The sequence below is a fragment of the Arvicola amphibius genome, chromosome 7, assembly GCF_903992535.2.
Source record: "Arvicola amphibius chromosome 7, mArvAmp1.2, whole genome shotgun sequence".
In the NCBI taxonomy this organism is placed as follows: Eukaryota; Metazoa; Chordata; class Mammalia; order Rodentia; family Cricetidae; genus Arvicola; species Arvicola amphibius.
This window is the reverse complement of record NC_052053.1, coordinates 68,852,171-68,864,491: the sequence shown is the minus strand read 5'-3', so window position 1 is coordinate 68,864,491 and position 12,321 is coordinate 68,852,171.

Here is a 12,321-nt window from a genome sequence, read left to right as displayed (position 1 = left end):
CCCCCCCCACACCTTGGAACTGGCCCAATCATCTCCCCCACAGCGAGCTTGTCTCCCAGGCCGGTCCTGCCCTCAATTTGCAGACAGCCGTTTTTCAGACCCCTTGGATGCCCATAAGATGCTGAGCCCAGTCTGGGCAGGGAGGGTGCCAGTGTGCCTCTGATTAGCACGCTGATGATAGAGGCTGCAGGCATCCTGAGCACACAATTCCTGCTCTGGGAAGAGTGTCCACAGCCGGAAGGTCCTCTGTGAGCCGATCCTAGGCCCTTTGATTGTCCAGAGCTCTCTTAGGCTCCCAAATTGGGCCTGGCCATGTGCTCGGCCCATGGCAGGTTCATGCAGCTACAGTTCTGGGCTGGCCTGGGAGGGTCAGGAAAGGCCTGGGCACCTGCCCCACAAGCCATTTCCCAGTGACAGAGAGGCAGTGGGTGGGGGAGCTCTGCTCATCCTAAGGCTTAGTCTCCAGTGTAGAACAAAGCCCCAGCTGATGGCTTCTCTCCACCTTGACTTTAGGACTTGACTCTGACATTCTGTTCAAGGTGGTGCTCGTGGTCACCTCCCTGCTCTCAGACCCTCGCACTGCTACCTGTGGGTGATTGTGCTGAGAGTGTGGCCTTGCGTGCCCAGGCACTGAAGTGAAAGATAATGTAATGCCTCTAAGTCCGGGGTTTGTAGCCTGAAAGTGGCCACAGGTGAGTCACTGAGGACGGAATGCCTCCAGTGCGCGCGGCTGTTGTCCTTCATCCCTTCATCCTCTCACAGACCTCAGCATAGGGCGCTGCCTCTCCTGAGCCACATCTCAGCCACTCCCAGTGACGGTTGCAGGTTCCTGCCAGCTCAGCCCCCCAGTCCCCGTGCTGTGGGCTCGTCTGCTTTGCTTTGCGATCCCAAGGCCCCTTCACATTTGACACTGTGACCTCTGACTTGGACACCGAGATCCCAAGCTCTTGGCATTCAGGGGGATGATTGGAGAGGAAGGCCGTCCTCCATAGGTCGCTGATGGTGCTGGAGGAGCCGTGTTGTCCCAGCCTGGCTGTCCTAGTGCCAGGGCTGTTACCTGAGATGCAGGGCCCACTTGGGAGGCTGAAATCTGATACCCATGTAGAAATGCTGACTGCAAGCTTGTGTTTTAAACCAGGGCACCGGGGAGATGGACAGCCAGTGGGGGAAGATGGGGTCTAGGGATGAGGGAGGAGAAAGGATGAGATGACAGGCATCTCCAGCAACTTCAGAGCCATCTTCAGGGTTGTGAGCAGGAGTGTTTTGAGATCCACGCCAACCCCACATCAGGCTAGGTTCAGTGAGGTGAGGAGTCAGGCATTGCCACAGAGGCTGGAACTTTCCTCAGGGGAGGGTGCTCTGTGACCTGTCATAGAGCCCAGGCAGAGGCAATTTCAGTCTTAATCCCCACAGCCACATGCAGCAGAGGGAACGCCGTCCCATCTGTGGTGGGAGAGGGGTGGGGTCTGCTGTGCTTGTACATCCCACCTCCAGCTTATCAGGCTGGGGCCCCTGGGACCACAACAGCCCCTTCAAGGGAGGGCGTGGATACAGACCCTCGCTCTGGAAGGCACTTGAATGCTGTGTTTCTTAGCATTTGCATGTGTGTGTGTTGTCTGAGCAGATGTCTGCGTTAGCTCTGTGTAAGGGTTTGTGTGTAACCATGGGAGTTAGAGTGTTATCTGTGTGTGTTTGTGTGAGTAAGTGCATCTTATCTGTCCTGGTGTGTCTATGTGTCAATGTGTGTCTGTGTGAGTTATCAGTTACCTGTCCCTGCATGTGTCTGAGTGCCTGTGTAAAGCAGTGTGTATGTGTCCCTGCACGTGTCAGTGTGAATCAGTGTTTATGTTTCCCTGCACATGTCAGTGTGAATCAGTGTGCATCTGTCCCTGCACGTGTCAGTGTGAATCAGTGTGTATGTGTCCCTGCATGTGACTGTGTGTCAGTGTGAATTGTGTGTATGTGTCCCTGTATGTGTCCGTGTATCAGTGTGAATCAGTGTGTACCTGTCCCTGTGTGTCTGAGTGCCTGTGTGTATCAGTGTGTATCTGTCCCTGCATGTGTCAGTGTGAATCAGTGTGTGTGTCCCTGCATGTGTCAGTGTGAATCAGTGTGTATCTGTCCCTGCATGTGTCAGTGTGAATCAGTGTGTGTGTCCCTGCATGTGTCAGTGTGAATCAGTGTGTATCTGTCCCTGCATGTGTCAGTGTGAATCAGTGTGTATCTGTCCCTGTATATTTCTGTGTTTCAGTGTATGTCTGTGTGAGTCATCAGTTACCTGTCCCTGTGTGTCTGCGTGAATGAGTGAGTGTGTGGTGTCTGCTCCCACAGGTTCCATGTGAATCATCAGTTCTCTTTCCCTGTGTGTCTGGCTATGTGATAGCGCCTTTGGTGGGCTGTCAGTGGTCAGCAGGATTTGGAAGCAGGATGCTGTGTCTGTCATTGCTGTGGGTGAGTGAGTGAGGGGACAGCAAGCTTAAACCTAGAGACCCCAGGGATAAAAGCCACCCTCAGTGGCATAGGAGGGAAACCATGGCTGAGCCAGAGGCTGGGAGACAAAGGAAGGCAGGAAATGGTGGTCATGAAACTGAATGGTTAGGACTGCTCAAATCATCAGATGTTACAAAATCAGCCATGACCAAGGAGGAAAGGATGGTAGGAGACCCTGTCCTGCCCCCTGTTGCCCTGAAACGTGCCTCAGTTCATCCCTCTGGAATATGGGTGTTAAACACCAGTCGGCAGCCCTGGCTTCCACTTACCGTGGGAGCATTGCACTTGGGGAGGACACATAGCCGGAGCCTGAGAGTTCTGAGGTTGTTCGAGATGCCTCTTTCCAGCTGTGAGCGGCCCAGACTTCGGGAACAGTGATGTGTAACTCTGACCGTGCCCTGCCAGACCATGCCTAGCGGCTTGTGCACTGGGCACCCGCAGTGAAATGCATGAACTTTACTTCAACCACTTATAACTGTGCAGTATTAAATACACTCACAGTGCTGTGCCTGCACCCGAAACCCCTTCATCGTTGGAGCCACTCCATCCTATTAGACACTAACTCTCCCTTTCTCGCCACTGCCCCAGACATGTGTTCTACTGCCTTTGCTGTGGCTTTGATAGTCCAGGAACCTCATGACAGCAGAGCCATTCAGTCATCTTGTTACTTCACTGTGGGCAGGGCTTGGCCATTAGTCTGTCCTATGCATTCACATTCCTGCCGTCATTTGCTCGTTTGGACGGTTCTGCTATGTATGTGTCTTCCAGGCCCCATTTTCAGTTCTGTGGGCATGTGGCTGCACTGGAATTGCTGAGCCTCATGGGAGTTCCCCACTTAACCTCTACTATTAGACACGGGTCACACATGTCAAGGGCACAAGTGCTGCAGTCCCTCACACTGTATGGCATCCCAGTGGACGGGCAATGATATTTCATCGTGATTTTGATGCATCGTTCCCTAATGGCTGGAGACATCATGTGTCTTTGCATGGATGTTTTGATCACTGTATATCTTCTTTGTACTTGTTCTTTCAAATCCACTGTTGGCTTGAACTGGGACATGCAGCCTTTTGTACTTTCTTCCTCAGTCTTGAAGAAGACTTTGATGGCTAATGTTGGTTGTCGACTTGACTTCATTTGGGATCAACTAAAACTCAAGCAGCTGGGCACACGTGAGGTCAGAAGACCACCCTATGTCTGGGCCACACCTCCTGATGGCAGCTCACATAAAATTACATGGGATAAGGGAACGTTTCCTGCTAGCCCTCACTGGCAGGTTCATCTATCCTATTGATGAGGCGTCCCTGCACTGGTATTCAAACCTATTTCTTCGGGAGTCTGACACAGACTGCAGACCAGCAGCTCTCTAGGAACCCCCTGGGGCTTCAGCACCACACTGAGCCACTGCTGGATCCCCAGCCTTTCTGTGGAGACAGCCACTGCTGGACTGGCCGGACCACAGCCTGTGAGGCTCTGATCAACCCAGAAATGTGCTTCAGTATGCACAGTCATCTCTTCTGTTTGGGCCTGCGGTGAGGTCGCACATCATGGTGGGGAACTCCTGATGGAGCAGACTGCTCATCTCCCAGTGGCCTGAGGATTAAAGGACCTCTGGTGACGAAGGGACCTCCTGTTTTTAAAGGTCCACTGCTTTTCAGCAGTGCCCCAGGCTGGGACCAAACCTTTATCACAGGGGTCTCTCAGGGACAGTGGTCCAAACTCTAGTCATCTAAAGGACCAAACTGTTTCCAAGGGAACTAATTACATCCTAACAACAGTCAGGAATCCAACACTCCATAGTGGAACATCATGATGTCTGGGACCCAATAAAAATTAACAAGCATGTAAATAATCAGGAAAGCGCGTATAACAAAGAGATAAATTATCAAAGCTGACTCAGAACTGACGTCTGGATTAGCAGAGCCAAGCATTAAAGCAGGTGTTATGATGACATTCCGTCTGCTCAGAAAGTTAAGCAGAGATAGGGAAGAGGCAGGGAAGAGGCACAGTGAACCTCTGGAAGCCAGAATGTCAACATGTGGGTGAAAGGCACACAGGATAGGAAGAATGGCAGATTAGATATCAAAGAACTGGTGGACACATCTCTGAAGACAACGTTGGGAGGGTGACCTCAGGGAGACAGAAACGAATGTGAATTGGAAAGTGAGCGGATAAGGGCCAGGGAGATAGCTCAGCGGGTAAAGGTACCTTAGAATTACGCCTGAGAATCTGAGTTCCAAACCCAGGATCCAAATGGTAGAAGGAGGGGACCTATTCCAGCAAGTTGTTCCCTGACTTCTACACGTGCATACATGCCCAGCCCTCAAATAACTAAATGTAAAAAAGATTTAAAAAAATTAATGAACGATCAGTGAGCCTCAGGAAAACTTTAATTAGCCACAGCACCATGGAGCCCACGAAGAGAGAGAGAGGCCTGGAGACAGAAGAATACAGAGGAAAGAGTGGAATACGGAAATGATAAATGATAGACCCATAGCATTCGCCAGAGCCCAACAGTGAGCCACTTGGCAACAAGCACCAAGCAGATCCCAACCAAAAACAGCAATTAGGGATTTGCACGGCAAACTGGAAGTAGAGGTGGCTGCAGGAACCCATGCAAGCCAGGCCAAGGTGGGCTGACATCGTCACAGAGTTGAAAGGAGAAACAGATCCACCACTCCTGACCCCAGCCGGTAAAAGTAGTTTTCAAAAGCAAGTGTAAAGACTTTCATTGATACACAGAGCTGAGAGGATTAAGTCACCAGAACCCAGCACCTAGGAGGATATGCTGAAGCTGCTGAGCAGGTTGAAGGAGGTAACATTAGATGAAGTGAAAACCCACCTAGTGGATGCAATGCCGGAAGTGGCGTGCTCTGAAAGGCAAGCAAGCGGGTTCACTCTCACTAGTTAGGCCTCTCCAAAAGATAATTGGCTGTTAACAAGAATGGCAACCAGTGTGGGGCACCGGTGTGGGGTTGACAACACAGACGAAGAGCCACGTGCTTGACAGGGCGGCACAGGACTTGGAGGGAAAAGTGCCATCATAATACCCTGTGCCTAGGAAGGGACATAATTTAACTTGAACGGAGACACAGCTATAGCACCTGTGTATGCTGTAAACCAGAAAGCCTCCATAAGTCACAAAACAGCTACAACTAATGAGCCAACCAAAGAATTACATAGAACATTTAGCTAGTGAGAAGACAGCAGAAAAAGATTAAAGGGAAAATTGACTTTTAAGAATTACATCACCCAATCACCCAGCCAGTGATTTTAATGCCAGCACTTGGAAGGCAGAGGTAGGCGGATCTCTGTGAGTTCGAGGCCAGCCTGGTCTACAGAGTGAGTTCCAGGACAACTAGGGCTTTTATACAGAGAAATCCTGTCTTGAGAAACCAAAAAAAAAGAAAGAAAAAAAGGAAAGGGGAGAGAGTGTGAGAGAAAAACAGAGAGAGAGAGAGAGAGAGAGAGAGAGAGAGGAGGAGAGAGAGAGAGAGGAGAGAGAGAAATACATTACCCAATATCAGAATACCCATTCTTTTCTGGCATACACAGAACACTAATGTAGATGATATCCTAGATTATTAAAGAAATCCAGAGATATAAAGAGTTCTCAGGAGTTCTCAGTCATTGAGAGTGTTGTATGATAACAATGGGGTTTAATTAGAAAATAACCCGCGGTGGTCTAGGTAGCCAGAAGACAGACACCCTAGCGCCAGTCCTGGGGCAGGCGGGTGCCACCATAATGAACAAGTATGTGATGGAGAGAGGGGAAAGGTAGAAAAATGGAGGGAGGCAGAACCGGAGATGTGGACGGCAGTGGCAGGTGAGGGAGAGGGCTGGGGTCTACATGAGGTCACTGCCCAGCAGGGGCAGTGGAACGGTGCCCAGCAGCCTGGAGCATGTGCAGACACAGACTCAGCCCTGAACCTGCCACCCGGCTGCCGGATTGCCCTGGCTCTGGGCAAAGACTGAGGCCAGAGAAGAGCAAAGCTTCGCCTTCTGGATAGGACCTCCTCGAAGGATCACGTAGTCTGTGATGCCATTGGAGGTCATGTTGGGTCGGTGTTCATGCTGCTGCCCCAGACCTCGAGGAAGCCTGAGATCCATGGGAACTTATGCCATCCGTGCCGCTGCCTGCCTGAGGCCTTAGTGATGTCCTAGGGCTTAGCTGCCTTGGGGAGCCATGCTGGTGTGAGGGGACCCTGCTGTGAGATCATGTTGAGGCTCTGGTTTGTGCAGCTGCTGAGGGACATGAGTGGGCCTGTCCCCATTGTTGCCAAGGGCTGTGTTGACGCCTGTGGCCTGAATTACCACCACTGTGGTTAGGGCTACTGCCTGGACCCATGCTAATATCTACAGAAGAGCTCATCCCGGCAGCCCCCCAATAGCCTACAGCACTGTGGTTTCAGGTAGAGAAAGACTCATCCTCCCTTGGGGGGCTGGCCACTAGGAATTCGACCATGCTCCAGTGAGTATATGAACCACACAAAATGGACCTTCTTTTTTGGAAGGTGATGCCATGGGTGGGAGGTTAGACATGGGAAGACTGGGAGGTGAGGATCAGTGGGGTGCATGATGCGAGATCCCCAAACCAATCAATAAATAATCTTTAAAATGTATTGATATGGAATGAAACATATGGAAATTAAAACAAGAGTGTTTTAGTTTAATAAAACAAACGGTGAAAATAATTTTTTTTAAAAATAATTGGAAAAGGAGGAAAAGTCCCAGAAAGAGTACTATTGTTGCTTGGTGACTGTGATGGCTAATCTTGGTTGTCAACTGGACACTCCTGGGACGCGGGAACTGCCTCCATCGGATTAGCTTACGGGCATGTCTGTGGGGCATTTTCTTGGTTGCTAACTAGAGGAGGGCCTAGCCACTGTGGATGGTGTCATTCCCAGGTAGGTGGTCCTGGGTTGTATAAGAAGCCTGGTTGAACGGGAGCCCAGGTGAAGCCAGCCAGCAAACACTGTTCCACTGTGGCTTCATTTCCAGACTCGAGTTCTGCCTTAGTGTCCCTTGATGATGGACGGTAAGCAGCAAGATGAAATGAGCCCTTTCCTTTCAAACTTGCTTTTGGTCGTGGTGGTTTATCAGAGCAACAGAAGCCGAACTAGGACAGTAATTTATGGGCTGAGGAAGAAATCAAAGTTAGAAAGCATTTTAAACAGAATCAAAATGAAAATACCAAATTGATGGATTTATCTATAGCGCCGTACCTGAGTTAGAAAGAATAGTTCAGATCAATGACCTCAGCTTGCACCCCGAGATGCAGAGAGCAAAGGAAGCCAACCTAAGATGAAAGAAAGGCGATAGCGATCAGAGCAAGGCCAGAGCGCGAGCAGAGGCGGGGCTCCTTGAGTGTCTGAGCCCCAAAGCTGGTTCTTCGAGGCGATCAGTCAGTGAGGAGACCCTTAGAAGCTGGATCAGAAAAAGCAAGAAGACAAAGCAGTTCACATCTCAGCAGCGCAGGAATCCTGTCTCGCTGACGCCACTGATACAGGATAGGTGACTTTGTGACAATGGCTGCATCCTTCGAAAAACACAAATTGTCTAGGCACACGCAAACCTGGCTCAGACACCGACTTACGGTTCTTAACCTTCCTGCAAAGGAAGCTTTGGGTTTGTGTTTTCTGAGAATCCCACTAGATACAAGGAAGAAAATGCCACCTAGTCAGGCACAATCTTCAGATGGCACCAAGCACAGAAAACTCACAATATCACCAGTCAATAGGGAAAAAACTAAACCCACCACGTGATAGATAGCCTATAGCCATTTGCATGGCTAACAGAGAGGACCTGGGAGATGGGGGCGCTTCAGGCCTCTGGTGGGTACGTATCATGATCCAGCCCTTGGAAAATAACCTGTCAGTTTCCTAATTTGTCACATACCCATCTCTGACAGGGTCCAGCCGTTCCAGACATCGAGAAACTAAAGCACGTGTTAGTCAGTTTTCCATTGCTGTGACAAATGCCTGGGCAAAACAAGATGGAGGAAAGAGTTTCAGTCTATGACGGACTGGTTCTGCTGCACAGGGCTGTGACCAAGGGAATCTGCTCCCTTCAGTAACCAGGCCACAGATGGAAGGGATGGAAGCAGATGCATCCTTGCGGGCTCCTCTCCGGTGACTTCCTCCCTGCACCCAGGTGTTGGCACTGGAAGCCCCCACCACCTGGCAGCAATGCCACTGAACTGATGAAGTCAGCCCTGCCAATCACTCCGGACACGCTGGACCCACACCTCTCATAGAGCAGGATCGCAGCAGCCCCAGTCTGCAAAGAGCACAGATGTGGCTGGATAGCTCTGTGGATGGACACACGGTGACATGTCTGCACCTCAACTCTTTCTCAGCAGCAGAAGGTAGCGGACACACAGCAGCAGAAGGTAGCGGACACACAGCAGGGACAAGTGGCAAATGCCCTGCATGAGAGAAGCTTGACACAAAGGGAGATAATTTATGGTTCTATAAAAGATTAATATAAAATTCTAGAAAATGCACACTAATTGGAAATGACAGAAAATAGACCTGTGGTTTCCTGAGGCCCAGGCTCTGGTCAGGGAAGATGAGAGGGCAGGAAGACAAAGGAGCTTCGGTGCAGTGGGCATACTCATTGCCTTCCTGTGGCACCGGGACTGCCGATACATGAATGTGGCTTGCTTCTGTTGCTGTGGTAAACGCCACTGCCAAAAGAGACTCAGGGAGGAAAAGGTCTATTTGGGGGACACTTCCAGTTCACAGTCCCCCACTGAGGAACTAGAGCAGAGATCCAGAAGAATGCTGCCTCCTGGCTGAGCTCACTAGATCATGCTCAGTTACCTTTAAAAGCAATCCAGGTCCACCTGCCTAGGGATAGCACTGCCCACAGTGGGCTAGGCCTTCCTATACCAGTCAGCAATCAGGAAAATGCCCCTCAGACACATCCACAGTCCAATCTGCTCTAGGCAATTCCTTAACTAAGGTTTCCTCTTCCTGGTGACTCTAGTGTGTGTGAAGTTGATGATAAAAACTAACCAGGGCAGTGGGTATGATAAACACAGTGTGCTTCAAATGTGTGCGGTTTATCCTGCGGTGCTAAAGCTAACGGATAAACGTGCAAGCTCCTCGTTTACATTTGCCACGTTTCAAATGCTCATTGGTCTTGGAGGCTAGTGACAACCCTACTGCATAGAGCAGATGGTTAGCATGCCCCTTATGGACAGTGCTAGTCTAGAGGGAGAGGAACACAGTGGACATGGCATTGGTCATGGTCATTGCCATGGGCGAGTATCCTGAGAAAAACACCAGAAAAATGCTGTGGGGATATGGTAGCTTGAATGTAATTGGCTCCCATATGTCCGTAGGGAGTGAACTATTAGGAAGTATGACTTCGTTGGAGAAATTGTGTCACTATGGAGGTGGGCTTTGAGGTCTCTTATGCTCAAGATACCACCCAGTGTTTCAGACTACTTCCTGTTGCCTACAGGTCAAGATGTAAGAACTCTCAGTTCCTTCTCCAGCACCATGTCTGCCCACATGCTGCCTTCCTTCCTGCCATGACGATAGTGGACTAAACCTCTGAACTGTAAGCGAGCCACCCCAAAGAAATGTTGTCCTATATAAAAGTTGCCGTGGCCTTGGTGTCTCTTTACAGCAATAGAAACCCTAACAAAGACCGAGGACCATGGCAGATGCTGGTGCTGCTGACCATAGGTGTGTCCAGGTCTCTGGGGACCCTGGTGGGAAAATGACACTTCCTCTCCCTATGCTAACAAAGGCAGAGGTGTTGATAGCCCCCAAGTAGGGTAGTGACAATATCAGATGGTTGTGTCATTGAGAGGTCTATGCTGCTGTGGGCTTAAAGCTACATGGATGGGAGGCATGGAGGATCCGTGGGGCTGGGAGAGGTGGGTACGATTGCTGCAGAGTCTCGCTTGGGTAGTATGTAAGGGGGCAGGGGTTGGCTGATGATGTCCTTGGTCCTATGGGCTGTGCTCCCTTCCCTTACTACTCTCCTTTGGTTGCGGCAGGACAGGAGGGAGGAGTTTCTGGGGATCGATCACCTGGCAAGTGAACTTATCTGGTGTACAGGGAATATGGGAGGGAGCAGATGTCAGGGTCAGGGCCAACAGGAACTGCCTGAGGAACATGGAGGCCCCAGTGCTGTTTGATCTCCTGCCTTTTTATCCCGTCTTGGCCATGCCTTAGAATGTTAATACATAGGCGAAAGAAGCTAAACCCTGGGTGAGGCTCTAAGTAACTGGCTTCCTGTCTCCATCACTGACTCTCAGGAGTTAGAGACCAGGTCTCGGGGTCAAGCACTAGTATAGGGCAGACACCAGTCATAGCTTAGCCACTGGACCCCCATGTAGGGCAGGTGAGGTGGCAAAAGCAGGCAGCTGAGAAGCCTGTCCTAGCCCCACAGGGGAGGACCCCTACTGGGGGCTGGGATGCGGTTGCAGCCACATAGATATTAGGTGTACCCTGGACGGCCAGGTAGGAGAAATATCATTTGGGCCTCACCTGTGGGCAAACATTTCCTGAGCCGTGGGAGTCAGATGCACAGGTGGCAGGCTCTGCCCGGTGTGTTCTGTGTCTGGTTAGGCAGGGCCTGGGCAGACAGAGGATGATGACATTCTCCTAGGTCCGTGGCCTGGCCTTCATTGTCCTCTGCTTGGAAGGATGAGGTGTTTGCTTCTTGTTCTGCGCTATCTGTCCCCTGGGCAAAATTGAGCAAACCCATAAAAGCCAATGGCTCTGATTGCAGAGGACGATGTGCTGCCCAAATTGCATCGTGACGCGCGCTGCCAAGTTGATAAAAATGTAATAAGCTCCAACACGAGAGTTCCTCGCTGACAGGTGTGACTGGCTGTCTGTAACTACACTCACAATTAATCGACTTTCCACAGAGGCCATTTAGTGCCATTATTTATGAAGCTTGGCACAGGGTGATCAGGAGCCTTGAAAAGGAAGGTGTGATTGACTGTGGGGTGAGGCGCCCCTGGGTAGGAGCCTATGTGGCATCCTGGCAGGGTCCAGTGGTTTCCAGCGGAGCACACTGTGCCTGGGCCTCGCTGGCGCAGCTGCTGTGCTGTAGGATCATCCTCTTTCTGATTGGAAATGATTGTATTTGTGGTTTGCACAGAAATTCTGCAACATATTGATTTTTCAATTACGTTGGGAAGAAAACGAGAATGAGATGGAAGGATTGCACTCACCCCTGAGTGGCTGAGTGGAGCTGTCTGCAGCATTTACGGTGCTGACCCCAGGTGGCTCGGGAGACCTGGCCTCTGTCAGGGACCTTGAGTAGGTCACCATGGGGCCTCAGAGTTGCACATGCCTTCAGACATACAACCTTTGTGCAGCTGGGGAAACTAAGCCAGGGTGGGAAGGGCCTTGCCCACGTGCAGCTAGCGGCAGAGGTGGAACCAGAGCCTGACCAGCACTCAAGACCTGTGTCCTGCTCTGGGTGAGTATCTGACCAGAACAAGCTGGAACTTTCTGTCTGAGGATTCATCAGAGCACCCAGGACCTGTAAGAGCAGCCAGTGTAGCCCAGGTTAGGACTTAAGACTTGGCAAAGCCTCCTCCGCCGAGGCCCACTGTATTCCGGTCCTGTCTTAGACCACCACTGCTGTGACCTCATCTTTATCCTCTTCCGGCATTTCAGCCTTGGCCAGTGCCTCTTTCCTTCCTGGGGTCCTTCAGGCCCTCTGTCTCCACTGCATCCCTCTGTACTGTCATTTTGCTGTGGGGCTGCTGAGTCTCTGGTTTCCAGGAGGTTGAGGGAAAGGTCTCAGGGCAGGGCCAGCTGTTCACTTGAGGGTGAAGACAGCGTGAAGTGTGGG